The sequence below is a fragment of the Panthera onca genome, chromosome B3 (genome assembly GCF_046562875.1).
Source record: "Panthera onca isolate mPanOnc1 chromosome B3, mPanOnc1 haplotype 2, whole genome shotgun sequence".
Taxonomy (NCBI): domain Eukaryota; kingdom Metazoa; phylum Chordata; class Mammalia; order Carnivora; family Felidae; genus Panthera; species Panthera onca.
In genome coordinates, this window is record NC_138344.1 from 144,241,262 (window position 1) to 144,249,369 (window position 8,108).

General features: G+C 37.4%; 1 pseudogene; it reads left to right on the forward strand.

The window, feature by feature from the left end:
* Positions 1-433: 433 nt before the first annotated feature.
* LOC132670364 (small vasohibin-binding protein pseudogene) lies at positions 434-7,189 on the forward strand (annotated as a pseudogene).
* Positions 7,190-8,108: the final 919 nt, after the last annotated feature.

An 8,108-nucleotide genomic window follows, 5' to 3' on the forward strand; every position in this document is an offset into this window, starting at 1 on the left:
CAAGAAACTGAGATCTACACCTCAGAACAAATGAAGCCCAAAGTTAAGAGAGGGAAAGCTATAACAAAGCATAAATAAATGGAGTCTAAAAAGACAATGAAGAAGATCAATGAAAGTAAGAGCTGGTTCACTGAAAAAGATAAAACTACATTGACAAGCTTTTAGCTAGACTCACCAAGAAAAAAGGACTCAAAATTAGAAATGAAAGAGATATTAGAACTAATACCACAGATGGGGCGCCTGGGTGGCTCAGCCAGTTAAGAGTCAGACTCTTGATTTCTGCTCACGTCATGATATCATTGTGAGATCGAGCTCCACATTGGGCTCTGCACTGACAGTGTGGAATCTGCTTGGGATTCTCTCTCTCTCCCTCTAGGCCCCTCCCCTGCTCATTCTCTCCATGAAAATAAATGAACTTAAAAAAAAAAAAAAAAAAAAAACCAACTTGGGGCACCTGGGTGGCTCAGTCAGTTGAGCGTCCGACTTGGGCTCAGGTCGTGATCTCGCAGTCTTGTGAGTTCGAGCCCCGCGTCAGGCTTTGTGCTGACAGCTCAGAGCCTGGAACCTGCTTCGGATTCTGTGTCTCCCTCTCTCTCTCTCTCTCTCTCTAGCCCTCCTCCACTCATGCTCTGTCTCTCTCTGTCTCAGAAATAAACGTTTAAAAAAATTACAAATAAATAAAAACTGATACCATAGAAATACAAAGGGTCATAAGAAACTATTGTGAACAATCATGCCAACAAATTAGACAACCTAGAAGAAATGGATACGTTTCTAGAAACATGCAACCTACCAATTGTAATGAAACAGAAAATCCAAACAGACTGATTACTAGTAAGGAGATTGAATCAGTAATCAAAAACTCCAAACAAAAGTCCAGGACTAGATGGTCTCACTGGTGAATTCTACCAAACATTCAAAGAAGAATTAATCTCAATCATTCTCAAAATCTTCTAAAAAATAGAAGAGGGAACTCTTCAAAACACTTTATGAAGCCAGCATTACCCTGATACCAAAACCAGACAAGGATGCCACAAGAAAAAATTACAGGCCAATATCTCTTAACAAATACAGATGCAAAAATTATCAACAAAATATTAGCAAACTGAATTGAAAAATACATTAAAATGATCATACACCATGGTCAAGTGGGATTTATTCCAGGGATGCAAGGACCCAGGGTTCAACATCCACTAATTGGTCAATTGATACACCACCTCAACAGAAGAAATAATCATATAATCATCTCAATGCAGAAAAAACATTTGACAAAATTCAATATCCACTTATGATAAAACTCAAAAAAGCAAGTATAGAGGGAATATATCTTGACATAATAAAGGCCATATATGACAAACCTACAGCTAACATCATACTCCATGCACGAAACATGGTAAGATTAGGAACAAGACAAGGATGCCCACTCTTGCCACTTTGATTCACTATAGTATTGGAATTCCTAGCTAGAGCAATCAGGTAAGAAAAGGCATCCATATTGGAAAGGAAAAACTAAAATTGCCACTATTTGTAGATGACATGATAGTATATATAGAAAACCCTAAAATTTTTATCAAAAAACTATTTGAACTAATAAATTCAGTAAAGTTGGATACAAAATCATTATACAAAAATTGTTTGCATTTCTGTATGCTAGTAACAAACTATCAAAAAAATTAAGAAAACAATCCCATTTACAATTGCATCAAAGAGAATAAAATACCTAGGAATAAATGTAACTAAGGAAGTGAAAGACCTGTATATTAAAAACTACAAGGAGCGCCTGGGTGGCTTAGTTGGTTGAGCATCTGACTCGATTTTGGCTCAGGTCAGGATCCCAGGGTTGAGGGATTGAGCCCTGTATTGGGCTCTGTCCTGAGTGTGGAGCCTGCCTAAGATATTCTTTCTCTCTCTCTCTCTCTCTCTCTCTCTCTCTCTCTCTCTCTCCCTCCCCCCACCCGCCTCCGCCCCTCTCCCCCACTCTCTCTCTAAGTTAAAAAAAAAGAAAAACTACAAGACATTAACAAAAGAAATTGGAGAAAATACAAGTAAATGGAAAGATATCCTATTCTTATGGAATGGAAGAATATTGTTATAATGTTTATACCACCAAAAGCAATATACAGATGAATGCAATCTCTATCAAAATTTCAATGGCGTTTTTCAAAGAAACAGAACAAACCTAAAACTTGTATAGAACACAAAAAATCTCAAATAGCCAAGGCGATATTGAGAAAGAACAACAAAGCTGGAGGCATCACACTCCCTGACTTCAAACTATATTACAAAGCTATAGTAATTAGATGACAGAGTAGGGGGACCCTAAGTTTGCCCCATTCCACAGATACAACTAGATAACACTCATATTGGTATAATAGTCCAAAAAATGATCTGGAGACTGGCAGAACAAACTCCACAACTAAAGGTAGAGGAGAGGGCACATGGAGAAAAGTAGGAAGAGTGAAGACACAGTCTGAGAGTGAATGGACTGTACTGGTCCATGGTGGGGAGGGAGCTGGTGGTAGAAAAGGGTGAAAAACAGAGTTTCACGTCAGGAAACCCAGAAATGGGGAGACAAACCCCATAACATTTGTCTTTGAGAGAGGGGCCAAATTTCATTGAGTTCTTACAACCATTGGGACTTAAACCCTGGAATTTTAAAAATTGGTGAACTCAGCTCTGGGAGAGCTCAGAGGGTGTTAGGAAGTGGAGTCCCTGCCCTTAAAGAGACAGCATAACAAACAGCCTGTGCAGATACAGTGTACAACCAGCAGTTTGAAAAATGCCAGGGGCAGACAGGAGAGACAGTAATTTGCTCAACGTGGAGTGTGGCCCTAAGAGACAGGGATCATAGAGAGACCGCTTCAGAAACAAAGGAGCTGGCAGGTGCCACTTCCCTTCCCTCACCCCTCACCATAAACAACAGCCATCTGTGGGAACTAGTGCAGCATCAACACGTGTTACCTAACTTGCTTATACCAAGTCCCATGTACCCCCTGAGCTTCAGCGGATCTGCCCTTCCCAGTCACGCTCCCCTTAGTTCCAGCACTGCAGGCCCCCTTCCCCAGAGGACAGTCACAAACTCTGTCAACACCACATCTCCTGACCTGCACATTTTGTGGACCTCAGTTCTGGTGGTTGTGGGAGTAGATCACATTTTGCGAGCAGACCACTGCACGCCTTGTTAAAGCATATCCCACCCCTATTGGGGACCAGACACTACACACAATAGGCAAAGAGAGCCTCTGCAGACAATTGGACAGAAGAAAAAAGAGGCCAAGATTCAATAGCAGAGCATACACAACACATAGGAGACACTCCGTGAAGCACCAGGCCCAGGGGAACAGGGAGACACTGCAATGCAAGGCACTACAAGAACTTTTCTTCATAAAGCTATTATCAAGAGCAAGAGAAGTAGCCGACTCTCCTAACACAAAAACAGACACGGAGTTAGACAAAATGAGGCGACAGAGAAATATGTCTCAAATGAAATAACAGGACCAAACCGCAGCAAGAGACCTAAATGGATATAAGAGATACACTTGATAGAAAATTTAAAGTAATGATCATAAAGATACTCACTGGACTTGAGAAAATAGTAGAGGACATCAGTGAGACCCTTAACACAGATTAAAAAAACCAATCAGAGATCAAGAACACAATAAATGAAATTAAAAATACATTTGATGGAATAAATAGCAGTCTAGATGAAGGAGAGGAATGAATTAACGACCTTGAAGACAACAGACTAGAAAGTAACCAAGCTGAAAAAAGGAGAGGAAAGAAAATTACACAAATTGAGAATAGTCTTAGGGAACTTAGTGACTCCATCAAGTATAATAACATTTGTATTATAGGGATCTCAGAAGAAGAACAGAGAGAAAATGGGGTAGAAAATTTATCTGAAGAAATAATAGCTGAAAACTCCCCTAATCTGGGAAAGGAAATGGAGATCCAGATCCAGGAGGCACAGAGATCCCCCAGAATTCAACCCAAGGAGGTTCACACCAAGACATACAGTAATTAAAATGACAAAAAAAAAAAAAAAAAAAAAAAGCAGTGATAAAAAATTTTAAAGCACCAAGTGAGAAAAAGACAATTACATACAAAGGAAACTCCATAAGGCTATCAGTGGGTTTTTCAGCAGAAACATTACAGGCTAGAAAGGAGTGGCATGATATATTCAAAGAGGTGAAAGGGAAAAAATTTCAGCCAAGAATACTTTCTCCATCAAGGCTACTATTCAGAATAGAAGGAGAGATAGAATTTCTCAAACAAAAACCAAAGGAGTTCATGACCACTAAACCAGCCCTACAGGAAATATTAAAGGGGACTCTTTGAGTGGAAAGGAAAGACCATAAGTGAGAGTATGAAAAGTAAAAAAACAAAGGCAGTAAAAATAAGTATTTCTGTAAAAATCAGTCAAGAGATTCATAAAATAAAAGGATATAAAATATGACAACATATACCTAAAAGGTGGTGGGGAGAGGAGTAAAGAATGAGCTCAAGCTAACACAACCATCAAACTGATATAGACAGAAGATGCTATACACAACCCTAATGGTAACCATAAATCCAAAATCAGTAATAGATATGCAAAGAATAAAGAGAAAAGAATCCAAGTATATCACTAAAAAAAAGCTGACTAATCATAAGAGAAGAGAGCCAAGGAAGAAAGGAACAAAGAACTACAAAAACAACCATGAAGCAAGTAACAAAATGCCAATAAATACATATCTATCAATAATTACTTTGAATGTAAATGCGCTAAATGCTTCATTCAAAAGACACAGGACAACAGAGTGGATTAAAAAAATAATAATAATAATAACAAGACCCCCAAAAAAGACCCATCTATATGCTGTGTACAAGAGACTCATTTCAGACTGAAAGACGTCTGCAGATTGAAAGTGAAGGGATGGAGCCCCACCCAATCAGAGGCACAGCAGGCTCATGACTCCAGGCCTGGACGTCAGAGCTAAGAAGTGTTCAGAACCCAAGTCATGGATCCACCTATGCGTAAAGAAAATTCCAAAGTTAAACAACCTGTCAGCAAAGTTGAGAAGGCCAAGCAGAAATCAGCCCAGCAGGAGCTGAAGCAAAGACAAAGAGCAGAGATCTATGACCTCAACAGAGTCATGACAGAACCTGAGCAGCAAGAGTTCGATGAGTTCTGTAAACAGATGCAGCCATCTGGAGAGTGAGCCACTCCTTGTTCAAACTAGATGGGACCCCAGAGGCTTTGTCTGCCAGCTTGTTACTAGTTTTAGGCTGAGATGGTTCATTTGGAACCGTACAGAACTAGACAGGAAGACATTTGTGTTATCCCTAAAACTGGATAAATCTGAACTTACTGCATGTAACGCTGGCTTCACTGATTCCTCCAGTCTGAATTATCTCAGTACTTACTGAAGAGACTTGTTTTATTCTTCTTAGACAATAGATTTTTTATATGTTTCCATTGTTTGAGAAAAATCAGTGTTTCTTGTGAAACTGTAGATCTTCTCCAAAAGTATAAATAAAATACTAATAAAAAAAAAAAGTGAGGGCATGGAGAAACATTCATTATGCAAATGGATGCCAGAAGAAAGCTAGGATAGCAAGTCTTATATTGGAACAAATGGATTGTAAAACAATGAATGTAACAAGAGACAAAAAAGGACACTATTTATTAATAAAGGGGACAATCTAACAAGAGGGTATAATAATTGTAAATATTTATTCACCCAACATGGAAATACCCAAATACATAAAACAGTTAATACCAAACATAAAGGAATTAATTTATAGTAATAAAATAATAGTAGGGGACATTAACACTCCACTTACATCATCCAAACATAAAATCAACAAAAAAACAGTGGCTTTGAATGACACACTGGACAGATGGATGTAACAGACATATTCAGAGCATTCCATCATAAAACAGCAGAATACACATTCTTTTCAAGTACACATGGAACATTCTCCAGAACAGATCACATATTAGGCCACAAAACAAGTCTCAACAAATTCAAAAAAAAAAAATCTAAGTTATACCATGCATCTTTTCTGACCACAACGCTATGAAACTAGAAAAAGAAAAAAATCTGAAAAGACCACAAATACATGGAGTTTAAATAACATGCTACTAAACAGTGAATGGGTCAACCAATAAATCAAAATAAATAAATAAGTAAATTACATGGAAACAGATGAAAATGAAAACACAACATCCTAAATCTTCGGGATGCAGCAAAAGTTGTTCTAAGAGGGAAGTTCGTAGCATCATGGGCCCACCTCAAGAAGCAAGAAAAACCACAAACAACCTAATCTTACACCCAAAAGAGCTAAAGAAAAAACAAACAAAACCCAAACCCAGCAAAAGGAAGGAAATAATATAAGATTAGAGCAGAAATAAATGATATAAAAACTATAAATAAATACATAAATAAATAAATAAATAAATAAATAAATAAATAAAACCAGGAGAGAGAGAGAGAGAAGGAGAGACAATGCAGTTAAAATCACCAGTGAAAGGGGTGCCTGGGTGGCTCAGTTGGTTAAGTGTCTGACTTCCACTGAGGTCATGATCTTACCACTCATGAGTTTGAGCCCCACGTCGGGCTCTGTGCTGACAGCTCAGAGCCTGGAGCCTGGTTTAGATTCTGTGTCTCCCTCTCTCTCTGTCCCTTCCCCACTGGTGCTCTGTCTGTCTCTCAGAAATAAATAAATGTTAAAATTTTTTTTTAAAAATTACCAGTGCAAGAAGAGAAATAACAATCAACACCACAGAAACACAAAATAATTGTAACAATATTATGAAAATAAAACGTATATGCCAACAAATGGGATAACTTAGAAGAAATGGGTAAATTCCTAGAAACATATACCCTCTAAAACAAAAGCAAGAAGAAATAGAAAATTTGAACAGACCAATTACCAGCAACAAAATTGAATCAGTAATCAAAAATTCCCAAAAAACAAAAAGTCCAGTACCAGACAGCTTCACAGACAAATTCTACCAGAAGTTTAAAGAAGAGTTAATACTTTTTCTTCTCAAACTATTCCAAAAAATAGAAGAGAAAGGGAAACTTCCAAATTCATTCTATGAGGCCAGTATCACCCTGATAGCAAACCCAGATAAAGACACCACAAAAAGGAAAAAAAAAAAAAAAAAAAAAAAAAAAAAAGGATTACAGGCCAATATCTCTCATGAATATAGATGCAAAAATTCCTAACAAAATAAGCAAGCCAAATTCAACAATACATTAAAAAAAAAAATCCTACACCACGATTAAGTGTGCATCCCTAGGATGCAAGTGTCATTCAATATTTGCAAAAAATCAATGGTATGTCACATGAAGAAGGGAAAGAATATGATCATTTCAATAGATGCAGTAAAAGCATTTGACAAAGTACAACATCCATTCGTGACAAAAACCCTCAATAAAGTAGGTTTAGAGGGAACATATCTCAACATAATAAAGGCCTTATATGAAAAACCCACAGCTAACATCATACTCAATGTTGAAAAGCTGAGAGCTTTTCCCCTAAGGTCAGAAAGAAGACAAGGATGTCCCCTCTCACCACTTTTATTCAACGTAATACTGGAAGTCCTGACCACAACAATTAAGCAGCATAAAGAAAAGGCATCCAAATTGGTAAGGAAGAAGTAAAACTCTTGCTATTTTCAGAAAACCCTAAAGACTCCACCAAAAACAAACAAACAAACAAACAAACAAAAAAACCACACACACACACACACACACACACACACACACACACACACACACTAGAACTGAGAAGTGAATTCAGTAAAGTTGCAGGATACATGGTCAATGTATAGAAATCTGTTGCATTTGTATACATTAATGATGAAGCAGCAGAAAGTGAAATTAAAACAATCCTATTTACAGTTGCACCAAAAACAGTAAAATATTTAGGAATAAACTTCACAAGAGAGGTGAAAGATTTGTACTCTGAAGAAATTCAAGACAATGTAAAGAAATGGAAAGACATTCCATGCTCATGGATTAGAAGAAAAATGTTGTTAAAATGCCTATACTACCCAAAGCAATCTACAGATTTAGTGCACTCCCTGTCAAAATAGCAACATCATTTTTCACAGA